Source organism: Zeugodacus cucurbitae, chromosome 3, assembly GCF_028554725.1.
Source record: "Zeugodacus cucurbitae isolate PBARC_wt_2022May chromosome 3, idZeuCucr1.2, whole genome shotgun sequence".
Taxonomy (NCBI): Eukaryota; Metazoa; Arthropoda; class Insecta; order Diptera; family Tephritidae; genus Zeugodacus; species Zeugodacus cucurbitae.
Genome location: NC_071668.1, coordinates 68,005,193 through 68,024,659, shown reverse-complemented (window position 1 = coordinate 68,024,659; position 19,467 = coordinate 68,005,193). Strand labels below are relative to the sequence as shown.

At 33.3% G+C, this 19,467-nt stretch overlaps 2 protein-coding genes across 6 annotated transcripts in view; one reads left to right on the top strand and one right to left on the bottom strand.

Moving 5' to 3' along the window:
* Nucleotides 1-19,467, bottom strand: part of LOC105214733 (uncharacterized) — a 130,513-nt gene that overhangs the window by 71,556 nt on the left and 39,490 nt on the right. Inside the window, exons 2-4 of one of the 5 annotated variants that reach the window (XM_054228225.1) lie at nt 4,220-4,316; nt 3,956-4,155; nt 3,751-3,827 (exon numbers count right to left, since the gene is read on the bottom strand). The exons of 1 other annotated variant lie outside the window; for it this stretch is intronic. The gene's annotated coding sequence lies outside the window, so the exon portion shown is untranslated. Of the gene's footprint in view, nt 1-3,750; nt 4,156-4,219; nt 4,330-19,467 lie in introns of those variants that run through there. 3 more of the 5 variants (XM_054228223.1, XM_054228224.1, XM_054228227.1) reach the window with 3 other exon arrangements.
* Nucleotides 6,720-19,467, top strand: part of LOC105214691 (sodium/hydrogen exchanger 9B1) — a 49,538-nt gene continuing 36,790 nt past the window's right edge. Inside the window, exon 1 of the mRNA XM_054228230.1 lies at nt 6,720-7,153. The gene's annotated coding sequence lies outside the window, so the exon portion shown is untranslated. The remainder of the gene's footprint in view (nt 7,154-19,467) is intronic.

Here is a 19,467-nt window from a genome sequence, read left to right as displayed (position 1 = left end):
ATATATGGGGCCTTGAAAACCTATGGTCCGATTTCGACGATTTTTAGAATGGGGCTGCCACACTATAAATGTAGTATTTGTGCAAAGTTCTGCACCGATATCTTCACTAGTACTTACTTTATATATTGTAAAGTAAACGATTCAGATTGTCTTCAAAGTTCTAGTGTATAGGAAGTAGGCGTGGTTGTGAAGCGATTTGGCCTATTTTCACAACATATCATTGGGATGTAAGGAAACTATTACAAACCAAGTTTCATTGAAATCAGTAGAGTAGTTCCTGAGATATGGTTTTTGACCCATAAGTGGGCGACGCCACGCCAATTTTCCATTTTGTAAAAAAAATCTGAGTGCAGCTTCCATCTGCCATTTCTTATGTGAAATTTAGTGTTTCTGACGTTTTTCATTAGTGAGATAACACACTTTTAGTAATTTTCAACCTAACCTTTGTATGGGAGGTGGGCGTGGTTATTATCCGATTTCAACTATTTTCATGGTGTATGGTGGGGTACGTAAGAGAACCGACTGCAGAAAGTTTGGTTTATACAGCTTAATTGGTTTGCGAGATATATACAAAAAACCTATGTGAGGGAGGGGCTACGCCCACTTCTCCAAAAAAATTACATCCAAATATGCCCCTTCATAGTGCGATCCTTTGTACCAAATTTTATTTTCATTGCTTTATTTATGGCTTAGGTATGACACATTATGTGTTTTCGGTTTTCGCCATTTTGTGGGCGTGGTAGTGCTCCGATTACGCCCTTAATCTTCTTATGGTGCCAAGAAATATGTGTTCTAAGTTTCATTAAGATATCTCAATTTTTACTCAAGTTACAGCTTGCACGGACGGACGGACAGACGGACGGACAGACAGACATCCGGATTTGAACTTTTCTTGTCACCCTGATCATTTGGATATATATATATCCCTATATCTAATTCGTTTAGTTTTGGGACTTACAACCAACCGTTATGTGGACAAAACTATAATACTCTCGTAGCAACTTTGTTGCGAAAGTATAAAAAAACAACGCCGAAACCACTAACCAACATTTAAATGATCAGCTGATCACCACCACTGATTAGAAGTGCAATTCGTGTCTATAATCATATTTTTTCAAAGCGAACTGAAAAAATTACAATATGATTTATCATATGTATGCAAACAAGATCTAGTTAAAAGTCAAACACCGTTCAGCTGGCCTCACTTATTTGAATTAATTGCAAACAGATTGCCACTACCTTCCGCAAATGTTGTTTATTTTATACAAATATAGACAGTTTTCACGCACGACAAAATCTATGACGGTTATATTCGAAAAAAAAACGACAACAACAAATACAAAATGTAGAGAAACGATTAGTAGTTGCTAGCGGTTGATAGAAGGAAATAAAAACCAAAAAGCTTAACATGTGACGTTTCCGAGCTGACATTTTTGACAAACATTTACAATGGACACTAACTATTTGTGCGCGCAATAAATAAATCAGCGTATTAAAATGTAAATAGTAAGTGACGCGCAAGCAATTATCAACAGATATGTCAAAATGATAGTACCCAACATATGTATGTATGTATGCACATACCTGAGTATTGGTATAAGAGCTGCTCACGTTATGTGGTTGGCGGTTGAAAGTCAGCTAAATGCTAACTAAACACCAAATTCGTACATTTTTAAAATAGAATATCTAAATTTCGGCATTGCAAATTATGATGAGTGTATTAACTGATTGTTTGAATATATTGTATGTCTAACTGAACGATATCGTCAACTCGATTCTATTATTTAGATAAGCTGATAATATTATTCGCAATATTAACACATTCATAATGATGAAATCAAATAAAGACTGGATAGAAACTCAGACACACACACATACACAAAAAATAAAAAGCAAATGAGAGTAACGTTCGTTATTACTCATGCTTGGTGTCGTGCGCGGTTTCCATAAGAGTATGTTCGTATTTGAACGGATAGTGAGTTGAGGAGAGTATAAAATTCGAATAACATAATAATAATAATAAATCAAGTATGACTTCGAGATAAGTAGCATTTAAAATTTTGAAGAAATCTTCAATTTTTACAAATAGTTGACTCATCTAATGATATGAAATGTATGTATGTGATTGGCGTAGAACCGTTTAGCCGGTTATAGCCGAATCGATGAGAGCGCGCCACTCTTCTCTTTCCTTCGCAGTTCGGCGCCAGTTGGAAATCCCAAGTGTAACCAGGTCGCTCTCCACCTGGTCCATCCAACAGAGCGGAGGCTTTCCCCTTCCTCGGCTGCCTCCGGCGAGTACTGCATCGAACACTTTCAGAGCTGGAGTGTTTTCGTCCATTCGGACAACATGACCTAGCCAGCGTAGCCGCTGTCTTTTATTCGCTGAACTATGCCAATGTTCCGAGGACCATAATTCCTGTGCAAAATTTTCCTTTCGAAAACTCCTAGTATCGTCACATCTGATGTTGACATCGTCCAAGCTTCTGCACCATAAAGCAGGACGGAAATGATAAGCGACTTGTAGAGTTTGATTTTGGTTTGTCGAGAGAGGACTTTACTTTTCCATTGTCAACTCAGTCCAAAGTAGCACCTGTTGGCAAGAGTGATTCTGCGCTGGATTTCGAGGCTGACATTGTTGGTGTTGTTGATACTGGACAGGAGATATTTCGTCTTGTCCTCATTCACCTTCAGACCCATTCGCTTCGCCTCCTTATCCATGCGAAAAAAAGCAGAACAAACGGCGCGGTTGTTGCTTCCGATGATATCAATATCATCGGCGTACGCCAGCAGCTGTACACTCTTGTAGAAGATTGTACCTTCTCTATTTAGCTCTGCAGCTCGTAAAATTTTTTCCAGCATCAAGTTAAAGAAGTCGCACGATAGGGAGTCACCTTGTCTGAAAGCTCGTTTGGTATCGAACGGCTCGGAGAGGTCCGTCACAATCATGACGGAGCTTTTAGTGTTACCTACATTTCAGCGCATTTAACATTTGACACAAATTTGTAAGTTTTATAAGAATAATAGCTATTGATTGGTTCGACAAAATAGACCGTAAAAGATATCTCTATAGCTTATTATTATTTTCAAATTATAGGTTAACTAAAAAATGTTAATTTTAGCAACCATTTTATTTTTCATTCCAAATCTTTGTTTCAGAGTCTAGAACTAAAGATCGTTTCCTTCCTTCCTTCCTTCTAAATTTTGCCGCTGGAAAATATTCGAAGTCGTCATTGATTAGTAAAATAAGGAGCTCAAAAATATAGCTAATAGAAGATAGTTGTAGCCAGAAGCCTCGTGTGATACCCTATTACCGAACAAAATAGTTGCGGGTGCCAAATCCGACAAAAATGCTGAATAAAGGTACAGAATACAATCTAACATTTGATGAGACATGTGTTTGAGAAAGTTTGTTCCAAAACTCTTCCACTGTGGAAAGTCACTTTATCCTAAATGAAATTAGGAACTTTTTAACTCGAAGCCAATAACGAATCAATCGAAATTCGAATACATCTTGGAATAACCTCAAAGTAATTTTTTTTTCAGATTGATTAAAGAGGTATTACCCAAAATTTTGGCCCAAAAAGACATAGTGAGTCAGCAGAGCAAAAGTGGCGTCCTTTGAAGCACGTTTACCAGAAGAATATTATAGCCATCTCGCTATATTGAATCAGTGGTTCATGGACAACGGTTACGAAATAATACCAAATGTCTTCATCAGCAGTAAAATATAAGATTTTGAAGAATACTTACTTTTTCATATTGAGGAATTTCTTAATATTTTGAAAGTCCGGTCTTAGATACTCCATAAACCTTCATCGTTCGATCATCTAATTCAATTTGAGAGATGTTTTGCAAAGAAAGTTCAAAGTCAATTTAGCAAATGTAACTTCCATAAATTTCAGTGTACTATGCAACTATTAAAGATAATTAGTTTTGACGGCAATTTTTTCAATACCCGTTAATTTTCTCGACGTTGTTTAATTAAAATATTCAGACATACTTTTCTCTCGGAAGTTGCACGTAGAAACCACTTCTTATTGCCCGGCGAGACGTACTGAAAACAAGAAAAAACGTTAACTTCAACTGTACCGAAGCTAATATACCCTTCACAGGTGCAGAAAACATTTTACTAATTCTTTTTAGCCGGGTTGTTTGCTAGAAACATTAAGGTTATATAATTAACCGATCTGAACAATTTCTTCGGAGATTATATTATTACCTTAAGCAGTAATCCATGTCAAATTTCAGAAGATACCACGCCAAATGCGAAAATTTTCCATGCAGGCCCTTGATTCCGATTGTATGGCAGCTATATGCTATAGTGAACCGATCTGAACAATTTTTTCTGAGATTAAATTATTTCTATGAACAATAACTCACACCAAATTTCGTGAAGATATCTAGTAAAATGCGGAAGTTTTCCATACAAGCCCTTGATTCCGATCGTTCAGTTTGTATGGCAGCTATATGATATAGTGGTCCGATATCGGCAGTTCCGACAAATGAGCAGCTTCTTGAAGAGAAAATAACATCTGCAAAATTGCAAACGATATCTTAAAAACTGAAGGACTAGTTCGTATATATACAGACAGGCAGACGGACATCGCTAAATCGACTCAGTTCAACATACTGATCATTTATATATATACTTTATAGATCCTCCGACGCTTCCTTCTGGGTGTTACAAACTTCGTGACAAACTTAATATACCCTGTTCAGGGTATAATAATACTTTATGAAACTCTAGTCTCACATCTTCTTTTATTAGTCCACATAGCGGTTTGGAAAACTTTCTCGTCATGAAACCTAGTCTATATCTATGCACTTTGATTTAATCTTACTCCCACGCAATACTGAACAACTTCAAAGTAAAGCATTAATATATTCCGCCTCTAGTATCAAATATTTGCTTAGAAATTTAGATTCAACTGGTTCAAAGTCGGTTGAGTTTGTTTTAATCATTAATATTGAAATGTGTCACCTGCTAACCACAAAATATCGTTAAAACAAATAACAACGTGGAGAACAGGGTCTTTCAATTCAGTAGTTACAGATGGTAATAATGTAATAAGTTTGTGCTTATTCGAGGATCAACAGCTGTGATCGCACTTTTGTACGATGGATGTAGTACGAAATAGCATTAAGAAAACTACCAAATGTTTTTGTATTTTAATCTTAAGATTACAGCAGACAGGAATAGTGCCCTAAAAGTTACCGAAATGTATGTCCATTACAGCCAGTGTGCTTGGTTCGCCAAGCGTATAGCAATCGAGATGTTTCAACCATAGGTTTGTAAACGCAGGATAGTGCAGGAGAAAATGATTCCAGATCTCATCGCATGTGTGCCTACTCAGCAAAATCCACTAAGTACTCTCGCTATTGCGGCAAGATGAACCTTTTTAAGAGCAATCAGTTCAGACGACTTCTTGCGCTTCACTCTGCGCCATGTGGATCTCGGAACCAGTGTTAACTAGTGTTTACCAAACTCGCGAGAGTATCATTGATCCAGCGTTAGAACGCAAGAGGACAACGAAGCCCCACCTCGTTCCCAAACTGATGAAATAGGACACGAGCGGATTTTTTTACGAGCTCATCAGCTCTAAAGTTCCCAGCTCGATACGTTTGGAGGTGTTAAATTAAAAGTAATAAACTCTCAGTTATTGGAGGAATTATCAACTAGATACGGTACATTATTTCTAAAAGTCAGACGGTTCAGGACAGAACAACATTCATATCAATATTATAGATAAGATTAGGTCAATGTATATGTCCTAAAAATTAGTCGCCGATAGTCATGAGATAAGACATCTAAATAGCATATAGCAGTACGATTATATTAAGAGATAATCAGGTTCGTAATACAGTACTGAAACGCTAAGTTACTATTGGTCAGCAAGTGATAAAATACCGTCAGTTGGGTTTAGAGTTCTTTAGTTGTGTGAGGAACGGGCTGTTGGCTATTTAAAGGAGAATTCAAGTTTGAGCTGTTCAGCACTGAGTACAGAGGATTAAAAAAAGGTTGAGAAAAGCGATAGAAGTTCGAGTTTCGCCAACCATTTTAAGGTTCCTAAAAAAGAAATAATTAATTTTTTGAAGATAATAAATTAAGCTTTTGTCTCGCTGAGATATTGTATTTTCTGACTTAAAGAAATTCATCAGCCTGAAAATGTTAATGATGAAATACATAACGCATTTAGCGGTTAAATTTCAAATAGGCTCTAATTATATGAATCTTTGTAGTAATCACTTTCCTAAAATATTACTGAGAGGCGTGACGACTGAAAATTGCAAGTGAAAATTATAAAAAATTAATAATTTCAAATGTAAATACTACATTTATTTAGCGCTCCGAAGTAGTCAATTACTTTTTATTTACGAGTATTTGTACTTATACTTATGCATTAACCAATGCACGTACAGAGTACCGAGTAGTTAGAGCGTATTGATCTCGTAACACTTGTTGCCGGCGTAATCAAAATCGTTTTGTTTTGTGTACTTCTCGTGATTATTTATTTATTTTGTCGTATGTCGGTTTCGTTCGTTCGTTGTTCGTGGTCGATTGTTGTTGTTGCATCGCGTTTTTTATCGTCCATCGATCGATGCACGCTGTGTGTGTGTGTTGTTGTGGTGGGTGTGAGAGTTGGTAGTAGGTTGTTTGGGGCTTTTGCTGTTTGCTGTTGATTCGTTTATTGGCTCTTCACTCTTGATCGACACACAATCGAGCCTATAAAGCAACGGACCAGTTTATGCGCATTGTCAGTCGGTGTGTGACTTAGCGACGACGATTACACTCAAAAGGATCGTTACAGCAGGAAGTTGTTGAAAGAAAGAATAAAATACAATTGTTGAAGTGGAGGAATTGAGTTAACGCTGTGCGTACAAACGAGTTCCTGTGTATGTGTTAAACGAGCGCTAAATTTTCTTTGAAAACTATTTTTGTTCATTCAAAAAAAAACAAAACAGAGAAACGATGAAATAATTTATGAAAACTGTTATTGTGTATTAAAATAAAGCCCTCCCGTGTGTAAAATAAATACGAAATATTACGAAAGTGAAGTTGTGACGCTAAATTTTGTGCGAACAATTGAGAACAACAGAGAGACACAACGCTGAGCGTTTGAAGCGGAAGATTTTCAAGCAGCGGAATTTACAAGTATGTGTAATTAAAATATTTCGTAAACTAATGTAATGTAGAAATTATTTGAGTTTTATTCAAATTTAACAGTTATGTTAATTCTTACGTTATGTGATTTTAAGTTGATTGTAATATGAAAAAGTAAAATTACAATAATAATAAAAAGTAAAAATAATTAAAATAAAAATAAATTAATAAAAGGAAATAATAATATTAACATGTGGCATTTTTCACACGATTTTTTTATTGAAATACAAAATATTTAATATTTAAAAACGTAAATAAGATTACAATAACAAATAATATAAAAATTAAAAAAAAAAAGTTTTAAATATATAAAAAATTTCAATAACATATAATTTTTAACTTTGATCGAATAAAAAAATAAATAAAAATAAATTTATAAATAAGAAAATATAAAATAAATAAATCAAATTTTAAATATAATAAATATTTTTTTTATTAAAATCTCTCATTTTTAAATACTTGCGTTAAATATTGTATATTTAACTTTTACCTTTTATTTTTGAAACTGAAATTTTAGCCATATGTTTTAAAAAGTAATAACCAAAAATTAAAGTTAAAAAGTTATTAAAAAATAGTTATAATTGAATTTAAAAAAATTAATCAGTTAACATAAAAGAGAAAAAATAAAATAAAATAGTGTAGTAATAATTCAACTTTAGCAAGAATGTTTTAAAATTTTAAAAGTTTATTTTTTTAATAAAATTTAAAAGATTTTAAAATTTAATTGAAAACAATTTAATTTTTTAATTTTGATTTATTTTGTTTTATCAAATTCAAAGATTTTAAGGACAATTTTTGCTTTTTTAATGCTGTTAATTCTTCAATTCTTAGTTTTTAAAACTAAAATAATTTTTGTAATGAAAACTTAAAAGACTCTAAGAAAGCATATTAAAAATTGCAAAGCACGATTAAGTATAATTTTATTTGAAATTAAACTCAATTATTTTCAAAACTTAGTATAATTTTATTTCAAAATATTAAAAATAAATTAGTAAGTAAATAGATTACAAAGAAAATTTAAGTTTGAAAAAAATTGAAATTAAAATTAATTTAAAACAAGAAAAAACTTTAACTTCGGCTGTACCGAAGCTATTGTACCCTTCACAGGTGCATTTCTTTTAGTAACTATGTGTTTAAGCAATTCTAAAGACCAAAAAAGAAAGTAATTAAAAAACAAGAAAACATTTTAGTAATTCTTTTTAGCCGGGTTGTTTGCTAGAAACATTAAGGTTATTTACCAATCAGAAAGTTTTGATTTCGATCTTTCAGTTTGTACGGCAGCTATATGCTATAGTTAACCGATCTGAAAAATTTCTTCGGAGATTGTATTATTACCTTAAGCAGTAATAATCCATGTCAAATTTCGTGAAGATACCACGTCAAATGCGAAAATTTTCCATGCAAGCCCTTGATTCCGATCGTTCGGTTTGTATGGCAGCTACATGCTATAGTGAACCGATCTGAACAATTTTTACGGAGATTAAATTATTTCTATGAGCAATAACTCACACCAAATTTCGTGAAGATATGTAGTAAAATGCGAAAGTTTTCCATACAAGCCCTTGATTCCGATCGTTCAGTTTGTATGGCAGCTATATGATATATTGGTCCGATATCGGCAGTTCCGACAAATGAGCAACTTCTTGAAGAGAAAATAACATCTGCAAAATTTCAAAACGATAGTTCGGTTTGTATGGCAGCTATATGCTATAGTGAACCGATCTAAACAATTTTTTCGGAGAGTAAATTATTTCTATGAGCAATAACTCACACCAAATTTCGTGAAGATATGTAGTAAAATGCGAAAGTTTTCCATACAAGCCATTGATTCCGATAGTTCGGTTTGTATGGCAGCTATATGCTATAGTGAACCGATCTAAACAATTTTTTCGGAGAGTAAATTATTTCTATGAGCAATAACTCACACCAAATTTCGTGAAGATATGTAGTAAAATGCGAAAGTTTTCCATACAAGCCCTTGATTCCGATCGTTCAGTTTGTATGGCAGTTATATGATATATTGGTCCGATATCGGCAGTTCCGACAAATGAGCAGCTTCTTGAAGAGAAAATAACATCTGCAAAATTTCAAAACGATATCTTAAAAACCGAAGGACTAATTCGTATATATACAGACAGACAGACAGACGGACGGACGGACGGACAGACTGACGGACATGGCTAAATCAACTCAGTTCAACATACTGATCATTTATATATATACTTTATAGGGCCTCCGACGCTTTCTTCTGGGTGTTGCAAACTTCGTGACAAACTTAATATACCCTGTTCAGGGTATAATTATTTTTGTTTTTACATGTTAATATTTTTTTCAAAAATAAAAAATTTAATAAATATTTTAACTATTTTTTTAAATTTTGTTTAACTTAAATAATTTTAATTCTTAGTTTGTAAAATTAAAATTTTATATTTTTGTAATTGAAATCTGAAGTTTAAAGTATTTAAGTATTAAAAAAATGCTAAAAAACGACTTATTACAATTTTATTTTAAATTAAAAAGCGGTAATTTGAAATAAAATAAATTAATAAGTAAAAAATAAAATAATAATAAAACTAAATAGGATATTAAAATTCATTTTTGTTTGTATTTTTATTAATCAAATTTAGGTTAAATATTTAATTCATTAAAATGTAATAACGAAATACTGAAAAAATTTATTATAGTACAAATTTTAATTTTAAAATAATTTCAATCTAAAAAATCTAATACCAGAAATAAATAATTTAATTTAACAATATTTTTAATTATTTAAAAAATATTTAAATTTCATTTTTTTCATTTAAACATGTTTACTAGATATTTGATTCATAAAATAAATTAACAACAATTAAAGAAAAAATATTTTTTTAATAATTTTATAATTTCTCAATTAAATTTTATAAAATTTAATTATAAATTAATAAGCCAATCCGATACCAATTTTAACTATTTATTTTTAAAATTGCAGAAATTTTTCTTAAAATATTAATTTTAAATACAATTTTAAATCAATATCTAAAATATTTAAATTAAACCAAAAATATTAAAAATAAAAAAAAAAATAATGAAATTAATTGAAAAAAAAAAATCAAAAAACGCGATAAAATGTAAACAAAAATTTAATCAAACCAGTATGTAATGTGCCACCAGTTAAACAAATTTTGAATTTACACATTTCTACACACATTACGTACAAATGTATGCATGTAGAGACAGACACAATTAGGTTCATTGATTTGGTTTTGGAAGCGTTTAAATTACTACGCCGCATGTTGACAAGCGTGTTAATGCGACGACACGATGATCGTGTGAAGCTGCGCAAGCGTTTAAGAACTGAACTCGGATCCACAAAAAAAAAAAAAAAATAAACAACAACAAAAATAAAGAATTTAAAAGACAACAGTAAATGGGGAAAACCCCTTGGCAGCGCACTTCGCGCACAATTCCCAGCTTACTAAGCAACCATGTGACTTATGCCTTTGTCATGTTTGTTTTTATTGTCAAGCCGGCAACTAATTATTTTGTCTGTCTCATATTTTTTTTTATTTATGGAATTCTTAGCCACGGAATATGAACATATAAATACAAACAATGAGGGTGAAAAAACTTTTAATAAATATCATTTACCTACAGTGTGTCATTAAAGTAATCATCTGCGGATGAGGGAAAAATTTTACAGAATTAAGGAGATGAGAGAGGAGACATATTTTGGATCAAAATTTAAAGTGTAAAAGCCAAATTGTATGAAGAGTTGAGGTAATTAGTACTTTTAGTTTGAATCTAACTGATGGTTAAAGTGACGTTTAAGTAATAACCGGTGGTTAGAGTGATGATTAAGTAAAAGTCGTACTGGGATAAGTCAAATTGTACAAAGTATTGAGAAAATGCGGAGTTTTAAGTTTAATCTAACCGGTGGTTAAAGTCGTGATTAAGTAAAATTCATATTGGAATAAGTCGAATTGTACAAAGTGTTGAGGTAATAATGACTTCCAATTTTAATCTAACCGGTGGTTGAAGTAATGATTAAGTAGTAACCAATGGTTAAAGTAATGGTTAAGTAAAACTCATATTGAGATAAGTCAAACTGAAAAAAAAAGTGTAGAGATAATGCAGAGAATTTAATTTAACCGGTGGTTAAAGTGATGATTTAAGTAAAAATAATTTTTCTAACTTTTATACTTTTGTATTCGTTACACAAACATTTCGAAAATCATACTTCAATTAACCGCTGGTTAAATTTTTTATTTAATATTAATACGAATATTTAGCCAACACACTGTATGTCACGAGTTTATAACACCACTGACACATAAACCAGAAGCTCGTTAATTATTTACATATGCGCATACATAAGTAATGTCAGTCAATAGCAATAATTAGTCTGAGTGAACGTGATTTTGTTTTTGATCAGAATTGGGTGTCGGACAACAAGCGAAACGTGTATAATTGTGCATACAATTTTTTTCTCTCAGCTAAATCTCATTCTGATGGCATTTCGTAAATAATTTAGTGCACATTTGATTGCAATTAATTATCTATTAAATCTTACCCATCGGATCGGACGGAAAGTGAAAACCAATTTTTTTTTCCGACAAGAAAATTGAATAATGAGCTGAAAGTGTATAATTTATCAAACGATAATTTAACCTGATTTAGAACTGGGTTTTGTAATCAATTATATTATGTCGGGGTTGAAAAAATCGTAAATAATAAGCTTTTTATTTGAGCAACAATGTATTTGTTGTGATGAGTTAGCAGCGAGTTTCGTCAAAAAAATGTAGTAGGGTTTAGGCTGGGCACAGAGTGCAGCGGAGAGCTAAACAATGTGCGATAGATAATGCTTGTTAGAGAGAGTAAGAGACAAAACTATTGTCCACATAACGGTTGTTTGTAGATCCTACAACTAAACGAGTTACATATAGGGTTATACATACCAAAGTGGTCAGGGTGACGCGTAAAGTTCAAATCCGAATGTCTGTCTGTCCGTCCGTGCAAGCTGTAACTTGAGTAACACGTGTTCCTTGGCACCACAAGAAGGTTAAGTTCGAAGATGGGCGGAATCGGACCACTGCCACGCCCACAAAATGGCAATAACCGAAAACACATAAAGAGCTATAACTAAGCCATAAATTAAGCTAAAAAAAAAATAAAATTTGGTACAAACGATTGTTCTAGGAAGGGGCATATTTGAATACCCCCTACTAAGTTTTTCGTACATATCTCGTAAACTACTGGAGCTACATCAACGAAACTTTTAGTAGTCGATTTTTTTAGGCATTTCCTTATATAGTCCAAAAATCAAAAAGATATCGGATTATAGTCACGCCTACCTCCCATACAAAGGTTATGTTAAAAACTACTAAAAATGCTTTAATTCAGTAAAGGAAAACACCAGACACCATAAATTTCATTATAAAGATGATACAGAACAGCTGCACTCAAAATGGTATAAAAAATTTTAAATGGGCGTGGTTCCGCTCACTTATGGGTCAAAAACCATATCTCCGAAACTACTCGACCAATTTCAATGAAATATTTCCCTTGCATTCCAATTATATGTTGTGAAAATATTCCAAATCGGTTCACAACCACGCCTACTTTCCATATACCAGAACTCTGAAGTCGGTCTGAATTGCTTACTTTACAATATATAAAGTTAGTACTAGTGAAGATATCGGCACAGAACTTTGCAAAAATACTGTATTTAAAGAGTGGCATCGCCCTTCTAAAAATCGTCGAAATTGGTCCATAAGTTTTCAAGACCCTATATATCGAATATGAGAACCTCAGTACTTCTAACAATTTTTTTTTACTTTTTACCGAAATTATAGTCAAGTCTCTCAGATATTTTGAAGAAATTCGGAGGGAATATTTTTCTTTTAATAATATGTCTCCGTGCCAAGAATAAGTGAAATCGGGCCATAACTTCATCTATCTGCCAAATACTTAATATTTGGGGTTTCAAACTTTCAATGGACTTTACCATATATATGCCGAATATGTGGGTCAAATTGTTTGTTATCTTAATAAAATTAAATAAATAAATTGCGAGAGTATAAAATGTTTAGTGACACCTGAACTTAGCCCTTCCTTAATTGTTCTAAATTTCATTTTGTTTCTAATATTTTCTATACCCTCAACGCTATCATACTATACGTTACACTATCTACCAAATCTAATAAATATTCCAAGATATCGGTTTACAAATTTCAAAGTTGTTTCGGCACTAATAAAATAATCTTCAACTTCAAAAAACTTGCTAAAATAGCAAACCTCCAGCATGTGTGCTAAAATTCTAATGAAATCAAATATTTATAGCAAGACTGACTTATTATGAAATATATATGATAACTATATTTTATAATTTACGATTATTACGTTAGTTTCAGTCGTCTTGAATGCAAAAAAAAAGTTAACGAATAAAAAAATTATAGATACAAAAAAAAAACAATAAATACAAACCGATTCTTATCTCATTATAAACTCAAATAAAACATTTTATGAACGAATGGAAAATATTTCAAATACGATGAGTCGTCACAGATAAGATCGTACCTGAAGTATATACAAATATGTATTTGTGTGCTAAACCATAATTGGTAATTACTATATCAGGGCTCAAGTGTTTTGATGAGATATAAGAGTTGTATCAAAATAATATTGATAAAAAACAATTTGTGTGTTTGAAGTGTTAAAAATTACCAATCAAATTTAGACTCGAGACAACTGTAGGTTATCTAGCTATCATCTACATATCTACTACGTGCTTTAATACAAGTGATTTAGGCGGAAATCCGGTTATATTTAATATGTAATAGGCTAAAGCTTTTGCGAAGTACATAGGTAACTCTTGGATTATAGGTAGTTCTCAAATTGAGTACTAAGGTTAAGTTTTAAAGTGTGGCTTTTCAACAATGTTTAAATTCATACGTCATTCTAAAATAAACATTGCAATTGTCAATGGAATGCTTGTACTATATTATATTATTATAGTTGAACACGTGATGTACTAATTTTTGAGTTGCTATTGAGAATTTTGTTTGTCATAGTTCAATAACTTATAAAATTCTGATTTTTTTTTTAATTAACTGAGTGTAATGGCAATAAAGTGTATTGTACTGTTGAGCATTTTCATTTCCTCTCTCTCATATAACTCTTAATTTATTATAATTAAAAAAAAAATATTTTATTTCATTGATAACTTTGTAACATTTTTCTGCAATCCTAAAATTATTGTTGAATTAGTGTTGAGATGCTATTAAGAAATTCTCTTTCCTCAAAGTAAACTCTCATACAATTTTTAACTTTTTATTAACAATTTTTTATTGGAATCAAAACTTTTTAACTTTTCTTCAATCCTAAAATTATTGTTGAGTTAGTGTTGAGATGAGAAAATATTACAATTTGTGTTATTCACGAAAAATTTTACTTTTATTCAATACAGCATAATCTGACTGGTGGATACTCTCGAAATATTATTGAGATATCTTAAATTCCCTTTTGAATGATATGTCTTAGCTTTCTACTTAAGCAACTGTTGAAATGCTGTTGAGATGCTATTGAGAATTTGATAACTTCCAAATCAGACATAATTTTTTGTTGCAAAGTGATATTGAAAATTTTATTCGGATTCTTTTTAATTTTTTAGTACTTTACTTTCGCTGATATTGTAATCAAGCCGAGAAAAAAGTAACTATTGAAATGCATGTCCAATTTTAGACACTCAAATTATTTAAATAAAAAAACAAATTGAATTGTTCTTTCAAAACCCAGCTGGAGGCATTTATTTTATCTAGAATTTGTTAGAAAATACTATGAACCCAGGTTTGGACGCTGCATATCTCACTTCGAGTAATGGTTGGTTTTGGAAAAGGTTTTATGTAGATTATGCCTACGCAATGCTTTATATGCGTGCAGGCAAATGCTGGGTACTACCTGGGGGCTTTCTCCCTCACTTATGCACTGGTGCTACACAGCAGTGGTAAGACCGATTCTGCTCTACGGTGCTCTAGTGTGGTGGACAGGCGTACGGAAATCAACGTATCGGAAGCCAATGGAAAGGGTTCAGCGGCTTGCGGCTATTTGCATTACGGGAGCGCTAAGAACCACCCCAACGGCGGCTCTTGAAATAATACTAAACCTGCCGCCTATAGATTTCTTCGCCGAAAACAGCGCGGCAAAATCGGCGGGGCGCCTTATGGCAGCAGGAGAATTTATGTATAGAACCTTTGGCCATAGCTCAGTGGGTAATGGCAGTTTGGCGGACACCGACTACCTGACCCCATCTTTCAAATGGGAAAGAAGGTTCAAAGTAAACCTAGAAAGAGATGGCTGGCGTAAGGGCATAGCACCTGCACGCAGCAATTTAAACATATTTACGGATGGCTCGAAAATGGAGGACGGGGTAAGCGCGGGGATATACTGCCCAGAGTTAGGTATAATGCAACCATTCAAACTACCGGACCACTGCAGTATATTTCAAGCGGAGGTGTTTGCAATTGGAAAAGCCGCTGAGCTACCCTTAAGCGCACCAAAAGGATACTCCAAAGTAAGCATATACGTAGACAGTCAGGCGGCAATCAAGGCAATATCCTCTTTCAGCGTATCGGCCAAAAGTGTCTTAAGTGGTAGGACAGCAGTGGATGATGTCGCCAGAAATAGGCGACTTCAATTCTACTGGGTGCCAGGCCACAAGGGCATAGAAGGTAACGAGATTGCCAAACGAGGCGTAAAACTGTCATCCGAAAATATGATGAACGTAGATAGACCTATACACTGTCTATATGATGATCGAGACAGAAACTTGGTAAAAAAGTTCAAAGCGCGCTAGAAGAATATGCCGGGATGCAAAACCGCAAAAGTTATGTGCAAGACGGTAGATAAGAAGTACACGAAACTTCTATTGGCGCTCGATAGATGCAAATGTAGGAAAATGGTCGGCATACTCGCTGGTCACTGTGGCGTCGCACGCCTATAAGATGGGGCTTATAGATCGTGAAGACTGCAGGAAATGTCATGAGCAAGGCACCAGTGAGACAATGGAGCACCTCTTCTGTGAATGTCCTGCATTATCAAGACAAGGGCTTCAGCATTTGGGGGCTGCACACTACGTTAATCTGGAAGAGATTTCGTTGGTAAAGCGCCACAAAGCCTATTGAAATTCGCAACAAACGCTGGCATCCTAAAGGATGACTACTCCTCATTAACCAAGTGACGGCACTCCATCTGGTTTCACAAAGGACCAGAACTGGTCTATGTGTGGCGTTGTAGCCTGTCAGAGTAACCTAACCTAACCTATGCCTAGCTGAGCGTTAATAAAGCTAAAAAATGTAGTTCCCAGAAGGATTGCGGATTGCAAGGAACCTTTATCGTCAGAGAAATTTCTTAAGAGAGTCATTATGACTCTCGAGAGCGAGGGTTTTAACCATTTCAACCTGATGACGTTTGCTCAATAGTCCTTATAAAACTAGGCGTCTCACGGTCACTTTCTGTAATGCAAATTATTAAAAAACGTGTTTCTGAGCGCCTCAGATTTCTGGTTTACACCTTGAACCCTTATATTCAAATTTAAGTTATTGTTGCTTTTAGTAACGAGCCTACAGCTATGAACGGTAGTTCTAACCTTATCATTATGATGACAAGAGCTTAATAATCCAGTAAAACTAGGCGTCTCTTACTTTGCGTAATGTAGACTATTGAGTGCTATTGTGAGTCTCAAACTTGTCTTAATATAGACATAGTTATATAGTTATGCGATCTGCGTTCACTCATCTTTCATTTTATGAGCTACAGCTCTATGAAGGTATCATAGAATACTTTTTATAAGAGAGTTTGGACAAGAAGTGATATGATTATACTGAGAAGAGTTCTTTGAAGTAAAATAGCTCTCACAAATACTATTTATCGTTCTTTAAGTCGATTATTATACATGTATATACTATAATCGCTTAACGAGGTAACCTCAATTTACTGAATACTAGAGTATACATATAGTAAAAATGTGTTCTAGCTCTCATAAATCGCATAACTTAAGATTCTAACGTATCTAGTGTGTAGTTACAGTCCCAACCTTGAAAGTGAATTACAACCAATGGCTTAAGGGCACCGTTAATTGCGATTATTAATACATGCACATGCATATAATGTATAATCGTTGCCTACTTAATTCATAGAATTTCTAAAATTGGCAAATATCGGCAACGCGTGCTATTATCGCACAACCTGCCGGACGCTGTTACGATGGTTATGATAATTATAAGTGTACTCGAAAGATATAAAACCTTACGAATTAGAACAACAAGTGTACTTATAACTTTGTATACTTACACAAACTGACATACTTGAGTATGTTTTCAGGGATAATACTCATAGTAGAAACTCAGCGATAACCAATTCGCCATTTGACCAAATTGTTGACATTTTGTTTATATGTAACTGAGTATATATGTATGAATATATGTGAACTTGTGCTCTTTAACAAATGCTTGTGCTAATAAGTAATCGCTACAATTAATAATGAGCGCGCTCACACACCAACCGCACTGGCACTCGCAGTATTGGTGTTAAGGCTAATCGAAAAAAGCGAACAAGAAAATAGCACACAAAAACAACAACAAGTGTACTTTTCAACACTGATTATTTTCATCAACAATCAGATGGTTATCAGCAGGCCAAGTTAAGACTGAAGAGTTAAGAATTACGCTTAACAAAAACAACATTTGACGAAGACAAATTTGTTTGGTATGCCTTGGGCTATTATCGATAAATCGCTCATATACATCAGCACTCATAATGCCGCTAATACGTTTGTATATTTGCGTTAATAATGCAATAAAACAATAAAGTCAATTTTTGTAATCGCAATCAATCAAAATAGTCGCAGAATATTGATTGATTGGCGAGCAATTTTTGTGATTTATATCGTGGGGTATTAGGCGATTAAATGGATTTACAATTTACATGCACTTATCGAACATACATACGTACGAGGATAATCCTGCTGATTTTGTTGTGGGTTGAGACTTAATTAGAACAAAAAGCGAAGAGTTTTTTTTTCAACCAATAAATGCGAATTCGCTTTCTTCTTACTAAAACAAAATCCTACTAGAGAAGGAGTCATTTGCACCAAATTGGTTTGACTAGTTCGCAGCTGAATTTCCATTCAGTATGATAGAGCTAGAATAAAGATTGGTTTGGCTTTCATTAATAAACTGAAGCTTGACTCAATTACCCCGTAGTAAGGCTTCAATAAAAGCTTTCTGAGTAATGTTTACCTCGATAAGAACTTTAAAAAGATGTAATTTAAACAAAGAGAACTCACTTTAATTGTGGAAGAATCCAAAATCGAAATTCTGTTTAGAATCCGGATTCTTAATATCTCATTCTTTTTTCATCCATATAAATACATACGATAGTCTCTTCTAAACAGCAGTTCCAAAAACATATGTGATTTCACTCTGGAACATATTTTCTGATCAGTTGAATATAAAAAGCACCTATAAAGAAAGTCTCCTGAGGTGTGATTTGAGTACTCAAACAAGCCTCTTTTGAATCAAGAATAGTCGAAAAGTAAAAATAACGTAAGCTAACTACGATTCCTGATATGGTAAGGTTTCATGGCAGTTCCCCACCGGAGGAAAAAAATCATGACACAATAGTCAATTAGAAACCCGATGACTAAGGAAAGATTTACTTTACTGAGGCCGATGAGTTCCTTAGGCCGCTTGCGATTTATCTTGGGCCAGAAAGATCCAAGTGTCTAGTTTTTGGATTAGAACTTTAAAAATCTTTAACCTCTGCGGTTTTTGAGTAATCGTAGGAAAACCAGCAACAAAAAAATTTTCAAAATTTTTTTAGTTTTATTTTATTTTTTTTGGTCTTATACGGTTAGCCATTATAAGGATCGGACACTTTGTTCATTTAGCTTTAATTTGGTTTTTTGAACACCTCGCTACGTCCACTTCTCGCCGAGATATCGGTCTTCAAATGGAAAAGGATACTTTTGTCTTTGATTATCGATATCTCAGCAACCAATGATCGCACAGAAAGTTAAAGATGGGTTTCAAGAACTTGAATGAATTCTCATTAAAGACTAGCCATTGCTTTTCCTTTTTTTTCTTATTGTCACATGTGTAGTAATTTGAAAATGCAGCAAAAAAAAGGGCTTTTGGTGGTTTATTGGAAAATCGAGCGCTATATCGAAAATATTGAAGAAACCACTAATGTTAAGTGTGCCTTTTACAGTTCAATATGTTCACAAAAATCATACAAAAAATCAAATTAATCCAGCCGTTTTTTTGTTTCAC